This window comes from Vipera berus (genome assembly GCF_964194415.1).
Source record: "Vipera berus genome assembly, chromosome: 4".
In the NCBI taxonomy this organism is placed as follows: domain Eukaryota; kingdom Metazoa; phylum Chordata; class Lepidosauria; order Squamata; family Viperidae; genus Vipera; species Vipera berus.
In genome coordinates, this window is record NC_138206.1 from 88,420,756 (window position 1) to 88,437,139 (window position 16,384).

At 38.8% G+C, this 16,384-nt stretch overlaps 1 protein-coding gene across 1 annotated transcript in view; it reads left to right on the forward strand.

Moving 5' to 3' along the window:
* SLC9A2 (solute carrier family 9 member A2) overlaps positions 1-16,384 on the forward strand; it is a 65,270-nt gene that overhangs the window by 1,303 nt on the left and 47,583 nt on the right. The window lies entirely within an intron of this gene.

The window sequence follows — 16,384 nt, forward strand, 5'->3', positions numbered from 1 at the left end:
ATAACCCACTTTTTTCAGTCCATTGTAACTTTGAATGGTCATTAAACGAACTGTTGTAAGTCAAGGAGTACCTATGTGCAGTAAACCCTCTGCATGCAGTTTTGTGTTTGTGTGTGTGGTCCCATTGTTTCAGATTTGTTCAAAAATTCTAATGTTGATGTATTAAGACCAGCTCTACTTCAGATTTGTATAAATGCTGCTTAATCATACTGGGCTCCCTATAAAAGATCAACAGATAATATCACTCAGCTGGCCTTTGCTTAGATCAGGAAAGCTAAGCAGGTTAGACCTGTTCAGGACTTACATGAGAGACCATCAGGAAATGCTAGTGGCTGAAAACTATGCTAAGAAATTGGGAAGACAATATATCTTGGAAGTATTCAATGGCAACCAACTTCAATATTGTTGCCAATCCACATGGATAAGATTGCAATGGCTAGGATTGAATTCAGCTCAAGAATGTGTGCATTCCATTATTCCATTTAAATGTCTAGGACATTGAAACAATAATATCTAGTTATATCCATTTTAAAATACTCTGGTTACCCTGGAACCATGTATTTAGAGATCCTTCATCTTCTGTTTTTGATATACAGTATATGCGTGTGGTCCTGAGAGTCCATTCAGAAAGCATCTCATCCCACAAGAAGGTTGCAATTTATTTAGATCTGCCTGGGATGACATTTTTCATTTCTTAAGCTCATCAACGAAGAAGAGGCTAGTGATTAAAGCTCATCCATGAAAGCTGTCTTTCATCTTGTCCTGTCTATCCTTTAGAAATACTCTCTAGTAATCAAGATATGCAAGCTTAGTTTTGCTGTAGCTGCATGTTAAAAAAGTGTTATTTGCTTTAGTATTTAAGAGATCATGATAAAGAGGTTGAACTTCTTTGCTCTTGTTCTCTCTCTCTCTCCTCCTTCTTTCTCTCTCCCCACATATATAATGTATGTATTATTATATTTTAGCTGTTTGATTTCTGTATTCAATTTATTTTTAATTTTGTATTCTGCTGTGGAAATCTTGCATGACAGGAAATATATAATTATTTAAAATAACAAATTAATATATGTCACTTCAGCCGTGAAATCTTTTCCTAGAGAAAAGCATAAGGTGGGTCATATATTATAGGATGCATTTTATAAGTTTTGTACTGAAGAGGTAGATAGTAAATTCTGAAATGACTAAAATTTAACAGTGTAAATCTAATTATCAGTAGACAATTAAAGGTATTGCTACCAGATATTGTAGTATTTGGTTTATCGCTTACAGCAAAGTTCATGCCTGCATTAAACAAGGGCCTTGTTTAATGTAAGCATGAGAATATTGACTTAAAATAGAATTTAGGTTCAAAATCTACTGATTTGAACGTTTCCTACAATGTAAAGTTCTTTATGTTTCAGATATTAAAACTGGCTTTCAGAAAATTGCCTGTATCAGCCACAGCCCACATTTCTCCTCAATTCAATGGAACCATTTGTTCTGTACCAGCCTACTACCGGCCCTGCAGAAAAGGCAGGGACAACCCCTTTACAAACGGCAAGAGGCTGGAACTAAGCCTGCCAAATTTATTATTTTTTATTTTTATTTTTTTTATTCCATTTATATCCCGCCCTTCTCCGAAGACTCAGGGCGGCTTACAAGCTTAGCAGTAGCCTTCATTCTATGTATATGCCTGCTTATTAGGGCTTTCACACACACACCAAGCGGCATTATTACAAAGTCAGTTTAATTGCCCCCAACAATCTGGGTCCTCATTTTACCTACCTCGGAAGGATGGAAGGCTGAGTCAACCTTGAGCCTGGTGGGATGCGAACCTGCACTAATTGCAGGCAGCTGGTGTTACTTAAGGAGGCATTAGCCCACTGCTCCACCAAGGCTCTTAACATAAAACAGAGCAAAACAAGACACAAACCATGAAACAGGAGCTATTCAAATGGTTGCCTTCAGCAAACCAGCCCTCCCACACATTCCCCTTTTAAACAGTTCAGGGCATGGCTTCTCTCTGCCTCCTTCCGAGGTGCCCCATTGCCTTCCTCTGTTTACTCCTGATTGACTGCCTCCTGCATCGGGCGTCCTTGAACAGGGCCAGCTGTGGGTCATCTTCATCCACGCTGTCAGGCTCACACAGCTGGGTCTGCGTCGTAACCAGATGGGAGGGGCCTGGCTAAGGGCTCTGCGGAGCCTCAAGGCCATCATCAGCAAGCTCTCCAACACCCTCATCAAGCTCTCCAACACCCCCCTCCTCCTCTTCTGAATCGTCCGACCCAACTGCCGAACCCACAGGCTGACCCTGAATCACAACACCATTTTAACAAACCATAGCATCTAACCAACTTGCCTGGGCCAGAAACCTTACCACGATTATGCCTGGTTAGTATTAGGATATGCCTAATTACTATTAGGGTAAGAGCTTTGTACAGTAGGCTAGTCTGGAAAGGTTTTTTTTAAACAAAAACTTCTTTATAGTAGTTTTATAATTGTTAAGGATATTGATGTAGGAAAAGTACAAGCATAGACAAAGGGCAGAGTCAAGAAAGGAATCAGTCTAGAATCTCTATGTTCTCACAAATGGTCTAAGTCCAACCCCTCTTGAATTCTGTTAACTCTTAACTAGTGCCATTTTTAGTGTTAACCATTAAGCATATTGGAGCTGTGACTAGGGGGGCCTTTGCCCAGGTTCGCCTGGTGTGCCAGTTGCGACCCTATCTAGACCGGGATGCCTTGCGTACAGTCACTCATGTGCTCGTGACTTCTTGTCTAGAATACTGTAATGCTCTCTACATGGGGCTGCCCTTGAAGTCCACTCGGAGGCTCCAAATGGTGCAGAATGCAGCCGTGCGAGTTGTGCTGGGGGTTTCCCGATACTCCCATGTTACACCTTTGCTCCGCGAGCTGCATTGGCTGCCGGTTGCCCTCCGGGTGAGATTCAAGGTGTTAGTAATGACTTACAAAGCCCTACATGGCATGGGTCCGGATTACCTACGGCAACACCTGCAGCCGGCGTCAACTTCCCTCCGTCCAGTGCGCTCCCACAGAGAGGGCCTCCTCAGGGTGCCTCCGATCAAAGAATGTCGATTGGTGGCCCCCAGGGGGAGAGCGTTCTATGTGGGCGCGCCAGACCTATGGAACCGCTTGCCGGTTGAGCTCCGGATGGCCCCCGACCTTTGCTCCTTCCGGCGCGATCTAAAAACGTATCTATTTGAGCAGTCTGACCTGGTCTGATGGGTTAGGGTTGGGGTTTTAACACATCTTAATTATTGTTTTAACCTTGGGCATTTATTTAATCGCTTTTAACTTTTGTATCCTGTTTTTGTATTTATTGCCCTGAGTCCTTCGGGAGAAGGGCGGTATAAAAATATAATAAATAAATAAATAAATAAATAAATAAATAAATAAATAAATAAACTAGATTCTTATTAATAGGCATCAGAGGGCATGACAAGAAACCATGGTTGGAAACTGATAAAAGAGAGAAGCAACCTCAAATTAAGGAGAAACTTCCTGACAGTGAGGACAATTAACCAGTGGAATAGCTTGCCCCCAGAAATCGGAGATTTTTAAAAAAGGCTACTCATATGCTACAAGATAATGAAGAGTAGGATTAGGGATGACATGATAGCAGTGTTTCAATATCTTAGGGGTTGCCACAAAGAAGACGAAGTCAAGCTATTCTCCAAAGTACCTGAAGGCAGGACAAGAAGCAATGGATGGAAAGTAATCAAGGAGAGAAGCAACCTAGAACTAAGGAGAAATTTCTTGACAGTTAGAACAATTAATCAGTGGAACAACCTGCCTCCAGAAGTTGTGAATGCTCCAATACTGGAAGTTTTTAAGAAGAGACTGGACAGCCATTTGTCTGAAATGGTATAGGGTTTCTTGCTTGAGCAGGGGGGTGAACTAGATGACCTCCAAGGTTCCTTCCATCATCATCATCATCATTAGCATTATTATTATTAGCATTATTAGTATTATTAATACAAATAAAGTGTACAGTAATGGTTAAGTATTACTCTTTGTTCATTCACAGCTGATGAAAGGAAATACTTAACTCTGGCCATTACATTATCTATGCAATTCATTGCTGTACAGTCAACTTTGCTATTTTTAAAGCAGGATTATGTAAATTCATGGAAAATCAATGACTAACAATATTAGCAAAACATATTTTATTACGGCTATTGGCCAATCAACCAAAATATGCAAAAATATTTTTTTAACTACATGAACAGAGGCAGTAGGTCTTTAAACACCACAAAAATGAATTAAAAAACAAGAGTAGGAATGTTGAGGACTTGACATTGTCATCCAGTAAGGCACCAATAGGAATAGTATCCTAGATGAGAAAGACTTTTGGTCTAATCTTACAGGATCCTTTCTTAAAATAAATAATATTGCTAAGTACCATATTTTCTGGCGTATAAGACGACTGGGCGTATAAGACGACCCCCTACATTTCCTGTTAAATTATAGGGTTTGGGCTATACTCGCCGTATAAGACTACCCCTCTTCCAACGCACACCAAATAAAAATTAAAAAACATCAGATTTGATTTTAATATGGTAATTTTAATTCAAATGTTTATGACATGCAGGTACTTAGTAGGAAAACTGTCACTTATAAACATAAGGCTGTTTGTCATCAAACATGTAAACATAAAACAGTGCAAGTGGATTAAACTTAATAATAATAATAATAATAATAATAATAATAATAATAATAATAATAATAATAATAATAATAATAATAATAATAATAATAATAATAATAATAATAATAATAAGTTGGAAGGGACCTTGGAGGTCATCTAGTCCAACCCCCTGCTAAGGCAGGAAACCCTATACCATTTCAGACAAATGGCTGTCCAGTCTCTTCTTAAAAACTTCCAGTGTTGGAGCATTCACCACTTCTGGAGGTAGGTTGTTCCACTGGTTAATTGTTCTAACTGTCAGGAAGTTTCTCCTTAGTTCTAGGTTGCTTCTCTCCTTGACTAGTTTCCATCCATTGCTTCTTGTCCTGCTTTCAGGTGCTTTGGAGAATAGATTGGCTCCCTCTTCTTTGTGGCAGCCCCTAAGATATTGGAACACTGCTATCATGTCACCCCTCACCCTTCTCTTCATTAAACTACACATACCCAATTCCAGCAACCGTTTCCTATTTTCCTAATTCACTTTTTCACTTTTCCTAATTCACTCTAAAGCTTTCCCTGCGCAGAGCCTTAAGTAACACCAGCTGCCTGCAATTAGTGCAGGTTCTCATCCCACCAGGCTCAAGGTTGAGTCAGCCTTCCATCCTTCCGAGGTAGGTAAAATGAGGACCCAGATTGTTGGGAGCAATAAGCTGACTTTGTAATAATGCTGCTTGTGGGGGTGTGTGTGTTTGAAAGCTCTAATAAGCAGGCATATACATAGAATGAAGGCTATTGCTAAGCACATTGATTTGTGCTTTAAATTGTAAGCCGCCCTGAGTCTTTGGAGAAGGGCGGGATATAAATGGGATTAAAAAAAAAGACCAAATGGGAGATCCGCTCCAGGTTTTTCAGCCAGCCCGCCCAGTTCCTGAGTCAAATGTGTCCTTAGAGCTAAGCAGCTGCTCTGGCTACACCTGCCTTTCAAGTTGCTCTTGCATTCCCCACCTGCCTACAGCTGCTCTTCAACTTTAGAAGGAAAGACGCCCAGACCCCAGCCTGTAAAAAATCACAGACTGCAGCTTCTACTCCAATTGGTCCCGCTTTCCCTGCACAGACTAAATGGAAGATCCGCTCCAGGTTTTCCAGCCAGCCCTGTCCCTAAAGTTTCAGCACCTGGTGTATAAGACGACCCCTGACTTTTGAGAAGATTTTCATGGGTTAAAAAGTCATCTTATACGCCGGAAACTACGGTATTGTGCTGGTTATTGACTGCAATAAAGTCTTCAAATTTCATAAATCTAACCATGCCATTTAAAACACGCTTGCTACTTTTAGGGTTTGTTTTTTTTTTGAAAAAATTCTGAATCATCTAATAAATCCTACATTCAGAAGGACACTGTTAACCCTGCAAGGCAGTCCAGAGAAGAAGCACAACCAGGTGTACTAGCTCTATATTTATTGTAAAGCCACTATAACAAAATCATGCAAGACTGAAAGTATTTCTCCCCTCCTTTTATTCTCTGGAAAGGATCTCTTTTGAAACATTTCCCATACCTTCTCTCCTTCTGTGGGCATAGATAACTTTTACACACTGGTGGTTCAGCCTGTGGCTCTCTCTTCTGTCCCCCAAGGTTATTCATACATACTGTTACAGGCATTATTAACCTTACCTATTTTGATGTCCTTACCTTTATGACATCAGTCACAGGAAGTTCAAGAAAATTCTCAAAGTGAACAGATTATGCACATGAGATGCCTTGTTTATATTTAATTTTATGCAGACTTGTAACTGACATACTGTATATTCTGACTCCCAAGAATATGTCTTTCTGACTTATATTCTATCAGTCCTAGTTGCTCAGATTTATTCTGTTTGAAATAACTAGGTTCAGATAAGAACCCATATATCTTTGTCATAAATGTGGCAAAGTTTTGTCTTATGGCTAGTAAATTATGAAAACATGACAAATTAATACCTGAGTACTTGTGCTCTTCAGCACACATGATGACCCTTGTTACTTGTGTTAAAGTAAGCTGCAGGTAGTTTACTATTTTTATATTTTTACAATGATCTGCACTGCACTACACTGAAGTTGATCTGATCTATCTATGGATCATCAAAATAAAAATGAATACAGATATACAGATAAGTAGGTTTCTCATCTGATCAAAAATACCGCTAGAGTGTATCAGAGTTCAGGTATGAAAAAGTTTGACATGTCAAACATGCGACGTCATGTGACGTTGGGCAATGTATTGGAGGCTTTTTGCCATTGCCAGCAATGGGGTGGGTGTGGCTTCTGGATGATGCATCCGGCCCATGGGGTGACAGTTTAACACCCTTGCTCTGGACCATTCTTAGTGTTAATTATCAGGAAGTAAATGCAGTAAACTCATTTCAAAAGTTAATTGTAGATATACAAACAATAATATATAAAGTAGTCTACTTTTACTACAAGAGACAAGTACATTATTATTATTATTATTATTATTATTAATAATAATAATAATAATAATAATAATAATAATAATAATAATAATAATAATTTGGAAGGGACCTTGGAGGTCATCTAGTCCAACCTCCTGCTCAGGCAAGAAACCCTATACCATTTCAGACAAATGGTTGTCCAGTCTCTTCTTAAAAACCTCCAGTGTTGGAGCATTCACCACCTCTGGAGGCAGATTGTTCCACTGGTTAATTGTTCTAACTGTCAGGAAATTTCTCCTTAGTTCTAGGTTGCTTCTCTCCTTGACTAGTTTCCATCTGTTGCTTCTTGTCCTGCTTTCAGGTGCTTTGGACAATAGCTTGAGTCCCTCCTCTTTGTGGCAGCCCCTGAGATATTGGAAGAATGCTATCATGTCACCCCTCACCCTTCTCTTCATTAAACTAAACATACCCAATTCCAGCAACTGTTCCCTCTGTGTTTTAGCCTCCAGTCCCCTAATCATCTTTGTTGCTCTTCTCTGTACTCTTTCTAGAGTCTCAACATCTTTTTACATCGTGGTGACCAAAACTGGATGCAGTATTCCAGGTGTGGCCTTACCAAGGCATTGTAAAGTGGTATTAACGTGATCTTGATTCTATCCCTCTGTTAATGCAGCCTAGCACTGTGTTGGCTTTTTTGGCAACTGCAGCACACTGCTGGCTCATATTGAAGTGATTGTCCACTAGGACTCTGAGTTCCCTTTCACAGTTACTACTATTGAGCAAGATACCATCTGTACTATACCTGTGCATTTGATTTTTCCTGCCTAAATGTAAAACCTTACTTTTTTCACCATTGAATTTCATTTTGCTAGATAGCGCCCAGTGTTCAAGTCTGTCCAGATCCTCCTGTATCTTAAGCCTATCTTCTAGAGTATTGGTTATTCCTGCCAGCTTGGTATTGTCTGCAAATTTGATGAGTTCCCCATCTATCCCCTCATCCAAATCGTTGATGAAGGTGTTGAAGAGCACTGGGCCCAGAACAGAGCCCTGGGGCACCCCACTACACACTTCTCTCCATGTAGATGCAGTTCCATTGAGGACCACACGCTGAGTACGGCCTGTCAGCCAGCTATGAATCCATCTGGTGGTGATGCTATCTAACCCACATTTTTCTATCTTATCAAGTAGTAGGTTGTGATCTACTTTATCAAATGCCTTACTGAAGTCCAAGTAAATTACATCTACAGCATTCCTCTGAACCACTAATTTTGTCACTTGGTCAAAGAATGCAATAAGATTTGTCTAGCATGATCTGTTTTTGACAAACCCATGTTGGCTTTTAGTGATGACTTTGTTTGCATCAGGTGTTCTCTGATTTGTTGTTTGATTATCTTTTCCAGAATCTTCCCAGGTATTGAGGTCAGGTTGATAGGTCTGTAGTTTCCTGGATCTATTTCCCCCCCCCCATTTTGAAGATGGGAACTACATCATCTCTCTTCCAGTCCTCTGGTAGTTCCCCAGTGCTCCAGGATCTTTGAAAAATATAGTTCAGTGGTTCTGAGTTCACGTCTGCCAGTTCCTTGAGAACCTTGGGGTGTAATCCATCTGGTCCTGGTGATTTGAACTCGTCTAGGTTGGACAGGTGCTCACTTACTATTTTCTTGCCTATCTTAACTTGCGTTTCTATTCTGTTTTTTATGGCACTGTTTTTGGTAAGTTGGACTGTTTTTTTCCCTTTGTGTAAAGACAGATGCAAAAAACAAGTTAAATAGTTCTGCTTTCTCCCTGTTGCTTGTCACCTTCTTGCCACTTTCCCCCACTAATGGACCAATCATTTCCTTAACTTTTTTTCTTGTTTTTTATATGTTGAAAGAAGCTTTTTTTGTTATTTTTGACTTTGGTCGCAAGCCTTAGTTCATTTTGAGCCTTAGCTTCCCTCACTTCATCTTTGCAGGCACGGGCTGTTTGCTGATATTCTGCCTTAGTTATGTGCCCCTCTTTCCAGTTCTTATACTTTCCACTTCTTATACATACTGTAAGTGCTATATTCCTAGCATTTATGAAAGCTGTAAAATTTGAAATTTTAAAAAAATTCAGTCATAAATGGAAAAAAAGATTTGAGTGAATCATTTTAGTATATATTTCAGTAGATTGAAAAGTAATGGTATGAATTACAACTTAGCTGTGAACTATAATAAAGAACTACAGTTCCTGGTTCTCTCCCATTTAATTGCAAGTTGTGTAATTAAACGGCTTACAGTAAGTGTGGAAGATGTGAAGCAATGGGATAAATACGATTGATCTCTGTATGAAAGGTGACTCTATGCCTGTGGCAAACCATGTCAAAATAGCAAAAATAAAATAATTTACAGAGGTGTGTGAAACTCAGCAAATAATAAAAAATAATCAGTTGCAATGGACTTCTAAACTTATTTACTGAGACATAAATCAATTTCCTCTTCCAAGTCAGTGGTCTTATGAATGCAAAATGTATTTTCTACAAATAATATTTTTGTTATTGAGTCAGCAAAAATATTTATCAAAATTTAAACTTCATTTTGATATCATAGCTTAGCTCTGAAATGTATGAAAGGAATATTTACCAGCCTTCTGTAATTTTAATGTCCTCTAAATGTGTTGTCCCTGAATTCTCAGGAAGAGCAGTGCTGATTGAGAATTTCACAATCTGGACATCACTCACATAATACAAGATTTGCATAATGCATAATGAGAGCATTTGCATCTCATACATTTTGTCTTGAGGTGTTTCAGAAGAAGTATAAGAACAGCAACATTTGTATAATTTAAAATTTAATCAAATCTGCTGCATGTTCATTTCAAATTAATAGACGTTCAATATTGTAAAATTTAGTACTGTACTCTAACACATGTGGTTTATATACATTTTCCAATCTTTCAAGCAAAATTCAGTTCTTGTAATTCTGAAATGACTCTTGGTGGTAAATGCTATTTTCATACATTTAATCTATTTTCATCTTGATTAAAGTACCTAAAGCTTGGTTAATGGGTTTGCCATGATTTCAGTACCAACTTCTTTTTTTTATTATACTCTTTGTTTTGTTTGTGATACCAAAGATCATAATGGTTTATTCATTAGTTTGTGATTTTTGAGTTGACATGTGGATTTTAGAGTTAATAATCTAGATTGATTTTGTTAAAGTTTTATTAATTTTTAAGAATTACAGTCTTTAGTGCTTAGTAAAAAACATGTTGTCTGGGTTCAAATATTTAATATTAACTTTTTCAGTATAAATCTGTTCAATACTACACAATCCAGTATTTTTTCCCTGATCTTCCTTTCTGTTCCATATTTTTTCCATTTTCCCTTCGTTACACCATTACAATTTTTGATACTGTTAATGTATGTTGTTGTTGTTAGCTGAGAGGTCGTATCCAACCCATCGCGACCCTATGGACAACGTTCCTCCAGGCCTTCCTGCCCTCTACCATCTTCTGGAGTCCATTTAAGCTCACACCTAGTGCTTCAGTAACTCCATCCAGCCACCTCATTCTCTATCGTCCCCTTCTTCTATTGTCCTCAATCTTTCCCAGCATTAGGCTCTTCTCCAGTGAGTCCTTTCTTCTCATTAGGTGAGTTTTAGCTTCAGGATCTAGCCTTCTAAAGAGCAGTCAGGGTTGATCTCCTCTAGGACTGACCGGTTTGATCGCCTAGCAGTCCAAGGGACTTGCAGGAGTCTTCTCCAGCACCATAGTTCAAAGGCCTCAATTCTTTGGCGCTCAGCCTTTTTTATGGTCCAACTTTCACAGCCATACATTGCAACTGGGAAGACCATAGCCTTGACTATACACACTTTTGTTGACAGGGTGATATCTCTGCTTTTTAGTGTGCTGTCTAGATTTACCATGGCTTTCTTCCCGAGGAGCAAGCGTCTTTTGATTTCTTGGCTACAGTCCCCATCTGCAGTGATTGGAGCCCAGGAAGATAAAAGCTCCCATTACCTCAATTTCTTCCCCATCTATTTGCCAGGAATTGAGAGGGCCAGATGCCATGATCTTGGTTTTCTTTTTTTTTCTTTTTTTATTAAAGAGTTTTACAAAAACAAAATTTTACAATATATCCCCAAATCCCTCCCACCCCAAACCCACTCACTTCCCCCCCCACTTCCCAGAGCTAAATACAGGATTATAGTTACAATAATCATATTCTAAATAAAAATTATGCATAATATACAATTAACCAAATTCATAATGCGCTTTAACTCTCTTTTAACATAACTACAAACAACGTACCAATAACAATATCCCACTAAAATCTACTCATAAGCTAAATGATACTTTTTAGTCCCATATTTGTTTTGAATATAATTTATCCATCTCCTCCAAACTGAAATATATCTTTCCTGTGAATGATCCTTCAGATAAGCAGAAATCTTAGACATTTCTGCAAGATTCGAAATTTTAAACACCCATTCTTCTACAGTGGGCAAACTATCCTTCTTCCAATATTGTCCCACCAGTAACCGTGCTGCCGTTATCATGTTCAACATCAAGTTAGTTTCTTTAACATCACAATCTACAACAATGCCCAATAAAAACAATTGCGGGGAAAACTTTATCTTTCTCTTAAAAATCTTTTGAATGTTCCACCAAATTTTAATCCAAAAAGCTTTTATATTTCTACAAGTCCACCACATGTGAAAATAAGTAGCTTCTAAACTACCACACCTCCAACATTTAGACTGTAGATTAGGATACATGTTGGACAGCTTCTTGGGATCCAGATGCCATGATCTTGGTTTTCTTAATGTTAAGTTTCAACCCAACTTTTGCACTCTCCTTCTTCACTCACAACAAGAGGCTCTTTAGTTCTTCTTCACTTTCTGCCATTAGAGTGGTATCATCTGCATATCTTAGGTTGTTGATATTTCTTCTGGGAATCTTAATTCCAACTTTTGTTTCATCTAGCCCTGCTTTTCTCATGATGTGCTCTGCATATAAGTTAAATAGGCAGGGCGACAGTATACAGCCTTGCCGGACTCCTTTCCCAATTTTGAACCAATCAGTGGTTCAGTGTCCAGTTCTCACTGTTGCTTCTTGACCCACATATAGGTTTCTCAAGAGACAAATAAGATGGTCTGGTAGGCCCATCTCTTTAAGAACTTGCCACAGTTTGTTATGATTCACACAATCAAAGGCTTTAGCATAGTCAGTGAAGCAGAAGTAGATGTTTTTCTGGAACTCTCTAGCTTTCTCCATGATCCAGCATATGTTGACAATTTGATCTCTAGTTCCTCTGCCTCTTCGAAAGCCTGCTTGTACTTCTGGTAGTTCTCGATCCACATACTGCTGGAGTCTAGCTTGTAGGATTTTAAGCATAACTTTACTAGCATGAGAAATGAGTGCAATTGTGCAATAGGTTGAACATTCTTTGGCACTGCCTTTCTTTGGAATTGGAATGTAAACTGATCTTTTCCAATCCTGTGGCCACTGTTGAGTTTTCCAAATTTGCTGGCAAATTGACTGTAGCACTTTTACTGCATCGTCTTTTAAGATTTTGAATAGCTCAGCTGGAATACTGTCACCTCCACTAGCTTTGTTGTTGCTCAGTTTTTCTAAGGCCCACTTCACTTCACATTCTAGGATGTCTGGCTCGAGGTCAGTGACCACCTCATTGTGATTATCAGGGACGTTAAGCTTATTCTTGTATAGTTCTTCTGTGTAATTTTGCCACCTCTTCTTAATCTCTTCTGCCTCTGTTAGGTCCCTGCCATTTTGGTCCTTTATCATGCCCATTTTTGCATAAAACATTCTCTTCATGTCTCCAATTTTCTTGAAAAGATCTCTGGTCCTTCCTATTCTATTGTTTTCTTCTATTTCTTTGCACTGTTCATTTAAGAAGGCATTCTTATATCTTCTAGCTATTCTCCGGAATTCTGCATTCAATTTGGTGTATCTTTCTTTTTCTCCCTTGCCTTTCACTTCCCTCCTTTCCTCAGCTATTTGCAAAGCTTCCTCAGACAGCCATTTTGCTTTCTTGCATTTCTTTTTCTTTGGGATGGTTTTGGTTGCTACCTGTTGTACAATGTTGCGAACCTCTGTCCATAGTTCTTCAGGCATTCTGTCTATCAAATCTAATTCCTTAAATCTATTTGTCACCTCTACTGTATACTCAACAGGGATATGATTTAGTTCATACCTGAGTGGCCTAGTGCTTTCCCCTACTTTCTTCAGTTTAAGCCTAAACTTTGCAATGAGAAGCTCATGGTCTGAGCCACAGTCAGCTCCTGGTCTTGTTTTTACTGATTGTATAGAGCTTCTCCATCTCTGGCTGCAGAGCATATAGTCAATCTGATTTCTGTGTTGACCGTCTGATGTTGTCCATGTCTAGAGCCATCTCTTGGGTTGTTGGAAAAGAGTGTTTGCTATGCCCATCGTATTCTCTTGACTCCAAGGCCAAACTTGCCTGTTATTCCCAATCCCCCATGATGATAAGAACATCATTTTTTGGTGTTAGTTCTATAAGGTGCTGTAGGGCTTCACAGAAACGGTCAATTTCATCCTCTTCAGCACTGGTGGTTGGGTTAATGTATACAAAATTGGATATAAGCATCTTCATCATATTTTACTAATATCATACAAATAACAACAGTCCATTTAAGCTCACGCCTACTGCTTCAGTGACTCCATCCAGCCACCTCATTCTCTGTCGTCCCCTTCTTCTATTGCCCTCAATCTTTCCCAGCATTAGGCTCTTCTCCAGTGAGTCCTTCCTTCTCATTAGGTGGGCAAAGTATTTGAGTTTTAGCTTCAGGATCTGGCCTTCTAAAGAGCAGTCAGGGTTGATCTCCTCTAGGACTGACCAGTTTGATCGCCTTGCAGTCCAAGGAACTCGCAGGAGTCTTCTCCAGCACCAGAGTTCAAAGGCTTCAATTCTTTGGTGCTCAGCCTTTCTTATGGTCCAGCTTTCACTGCCATACTTTGCAACTGGGAAGACCATAGCCTTGACTATACACACTTTTGTTGACAGGGTGATGTCTCTGCTTTTTAGTGTGCTGTCTAGATTTGCCATGGCTTTCCTCCCAAGGAGCAAGCGTCTTTTAATTTCTTGGGTACAGTCCCCATCTGCAGTGATCTTGGAGCCCAGGAAAACAAAATCTGTCACTACCTCCATTTCTTCCCCATCTATTTGCCAGGAATTGAGAGGGCCAGATGCCATGATCTTGGTTTTCTTAATATTTAGTTTCAACCCAAGTTTTGCACTCTCCTTCTTCACCCGCAACAAGAGGCTCTTTAGTTCTTCTTCACTTTCTGCCATTAGAGTGGTATCATCTGCATATCTTAGGTTGTTGATATTTCTTCTGGTAATCTTAATTCCAACTTTTGATTCATCTAGCCCTGCCTTTCTCATGATGTGCTCTGCATATAAGTTAAATAGGCAAGGCGACAGTATACAGTATAACAACAGTATCAATTCATAAATCAATAATGTCAATTCATTAATCAAAATCCTGTTTTTTGTACTCTTGTTAAGTTTGATTTCCCATCAGTATTTGAAATATCTTTATCAGTTATGATTTCCTCAATATTAAACATTTATATATCTGAAAATTTTATTCAAATGAATGCTTCTATCTTCATATTTCCCACATCAAAAAAGAAAAAAATTGCTATCTTAATTCTAAATTCTATCTTTCATTATAAAAGCCTAATTATATCTAAAAGTCTTCTGTTTTTTTAATCTTATTCAAAGAAGTATTTAAACTTATAATGCTCCCTCTAAAAGGTCAAATCTTCTGTTGTTTAAATCTGACTGTCACTTTCTTTCTTTGCCAAGTAGCTTTCTAAGCCAGGACAATTAGATCGCTTAGGGGTTTTCTTTCTATTTTTGTAACAATTGCTTGGCATGAGGAAGACAATTTAGGTATGGTATTTTTTTTTTTGGGGGGGGGAAGGAATTCCACTCATTTATATATTTCTTAAACAACTCTCAGCTCCTTTCTCCCTCCATTTCTCTTTTCATTTCCTGTCTCCCAACTTGTGACATTTCCCTTAACAGCTCTATATTCCCCTTTTAAACATCTTTTCCCTTACTATTAGATATATTTTGCAGACCTAAGGGGTGAAAGGTCTTTTCATTTTCATTGTTATAGCTAAGTCTTGCAGTTCTTTTATCTGTTCCATCTCTAAATCCATTTCCTCTATTTTGTCTTCTGATTTCTGGATTATTTGTTCATACTTTGTGGTCGCTATCTGGGAGTTTTCTAGTTGTAGATTTAACTTGGAGATTTACTCATTTAGATTTTCTAAATTGTTTTTAGTCTCATTATGATTTCTTATTATATCCTCTTTGCATTCAACAATTGTTTGGTGAATTAGTTGTAGCATAGAATATATTTCTTTCTGAAAGGTGTTTGTTTTTTCTTGAGGTATCCTTCCTGGAGATTAGTTTTCTGGTCTTTATATGTATCCTTTATCAACCAATAGATTCCAAAGTATAGGTTCAGTTCTGAAAGCAATATTTTATAGTTCTACAAAGTTGAACCCAAAAACTAAATTCCTCTCCCCTGGATACAAAGAGTACAATTCCCACCTCCAATAACCAGCCATAAATCACATTCTCCAATTAGCTTGAAGTGCGAGTTTTCTCCCCAGCTCCCCAGCCTGCCAAACCTTATCAGCTCTGGACCCAGTTTGTTCTTGCATTCCCACAGCAGAGTTATTATTATGGCTAACTGAACTCTCATCCCAATCCCCCCTCCCAGCACCAACTGATTCTAAAAGCATAGATAAAATGGCTGCATTTTCATCTGTTGTTAAAGCAAGAACATCCGATGTAAGCAGCGTTGACAGTCAGTTAATTTCCTGGATGTGTAGGCACAGGGTTGTAGGTCTCCTCTTCGATTTCTTTGCAGAAGGACAGCTCCCACTGTGACATCACATGCATCAGCCTGAATTATGAACTGCTCATCAGGATCAAGGTGTTTGAGAAGAGGTTCAGCAGCAAATAGTCTTTTTAGGTTTTCAAAATTCCATAGACCATGGCAGGGCTTACAGGGTCAAGGTTCCCGCCCCCTTTCCAGTTTTCAGCAGAGCAGTAATCGGTAGAGCTATTGTAGCAAAAGAGAGAATGTATTGCTGATAAAAGTTTGCGAACCCCAGGAAGCTTTGAAGCTGCTTGCGAGTTCGTGGGGGCTGCCATTCCAGCACCGCTTTGACTTTGGCTTGGTCCATTTCCACCCCTTCAGTGGAGATTCTTTAACCAAGGTAGTTGAGGTGCATTCACATTTTTAAAGTTTAGCATAAAGTTTTGCTTTCAGTAATTTTTTTAGTACTTTGCATACTAATCT